Source organism: Zingiber officinale, chromosome 4A (assembly GCF_018446385.1).
Source record: "Zingiber officinale cultivar Zhangliang chromosome 4A, Zo_v1.1, whole genome shotgun sequence".
Lineage (NCBI taxonomy): Eukaryota > Viridiplantae > Streptophyta > Magnoliopsida > Zingiberales > Zingiberaceae > Zingiber > Zingiber officinale.
This window is the reverse complement of record NC_055992.1, coordinates 66177900-66179956: the sequence shown is the minus strand read 5'-3', so window position 1 is coordinate 66179956 and position 2057 is coordinate 66177900.

The window sequence follows — 2057 nt, the reverse complement described above, 5'->3', positions numbered from 1 at the left end:
AAAGGTTTCTTACCTTTTAGGCATGGAATAGCTCTATCTAAAGAGATGTCTCCAAAGACATCAAAGTAGATAGAAGACATGAAAGTGGTTCCTTATGCTTCGGCTGTAGGAAGCCTTATGTATGCAATGCTATGTACGAGACCGATATCTGCTTTGGCATGGTCAGAGATATCGAGTAACCTGGACAAGGACATTGGATGCGGTAAAGCATATATTAAAGTACACGAGAAGGACTAGAGATTATATGCTAGTTTACCAAGCGAACGATTTGCTCACATGGGTTACAGATTCATATTTCAATCGAGATAGGGATGAGTAAGTCTACATCGGGCTATGTGTTTACTTTAGGAGGTGGAGCCATTTCATGGAGGAGTGTTAAGCGTTTTGGACTCAACCATGGAAGCTGAGTATGTAGCAACCTCGAGGCAAAAGAAGCAGTATGACTCGGGAACTTTCTAATGGACATAGATGTGATTCTGGTTTGCCTAAAATCATCACAATTTATTGTGATAATAGCGTTGATCATAAACTCGAAGGAACCACGAGCTCATAAGGCAAGTAAACATATAGGGCGCAAGTACCAGATACGAGATATCGTGAAGCGAGGAGAAGTTGTCATCGCCAAGATTGCATCAGCGGATAACCTGGCAGATCCTTTCACTAAGGCCCTTCCGGCGAAAGCTTTCGATCGGCATGTGGAGGGAATGGGAATCATATGTATGGTAGAAGATATGGCAGCTTAGTCATTAGTATAAGTGGGAGATTGTTGGAGTGTATACAGAAAGCCTAAGCTTTGTAAACATTCATTATGAATAATGAATCACATTTGGTCAAATTGTCTACATTTAGTTGTAGTTGTTCAATTAATTTATACTATAGATAACATAGTATGTGGTGCCACATGCAGAAGATGATGTTATCAGTACCTTATATATTATAAACAGTAGCTCACGATCAAAATGGAAAGGAACAAATCATTAGAAGGTCGTAGTGTAATTAGGTATCAGTTTATCTTGACTGTATAATTACACTAATACACTTAGAGTGTAATGAGTAGGTCCATTTGAGGTCGTTTCTTTTATACTGACTTTATAAAGAAACAAAGATCTCGGTTATTATGGAAGTGTGTGCTCTTAATCCTAATATAATAACAAGTACATATATTTGATATTTATTTCTTTAATTTAGCAATGGGTGAGATTTAGTTCGATGAATCAATAAACCCGATAAGTTGGGAAATGGTATCACTTATAGAGTGTGTTGTTGATTATAGAAGGAAACTGTGTCCTAGAGATACTAGGTTGATAATGTCCTCAAGAGGAGCTCATAAGGATTGTCATGTTAAACTCTGCAGGTGGACTTAGTCCGACATGATAATAAGGTTGAGTGGTACTACTCTTGGACTAAGATATTAATTAAATGAGTTGTCAGTAACTCACTTAATTAGTGGACATTCGATATCTTAAACACAGGGAGACTAACACACTCATAATAAGAAGGAGCCCAAAAATGTAATTTGGGATTGGTGCGGTAGTTCAATAATAGTTCTCTAGTGGAATGAATTATTATTGATAAAATTAAGTTGTGTGTTCAGGGCGAACACGAGATGCTTAATTTTATCGGGAGACCAAAACCAATTCCTCCTCTCAGTCCCTATCGTAGCCTCTTATTTATAGAGTTCTATACCCACCTATACCCACTTTCTATACCCACCTAATAGGGGTCGGCCAAGCTAGCTAAGGGAACCAAGCTAGGGTCGGCCTAAGCATAAATTGGTGTGGCCGGCCCTAGCTTGAACCCAAGCTAGAGGGGCCGGCCATATTAAATTAAAAAGGATTTTAATTTTAATTTTTATTATGTGGAAGATATAATTTATTAAAGAGAATTAAAATTAAAATATCTCTCTTGTAAAAGATCTACAAAAGATTAAAGAAAGAGATTAGATCTCTTTCCTTATTTGTAGATTGGTGAGATATTTTATTTTCTCTTTAAAAATTATTCACATGTTGTTAAATTAAAATTATAGAAATTTCTTTTTATCAACCATGAAGAGATTT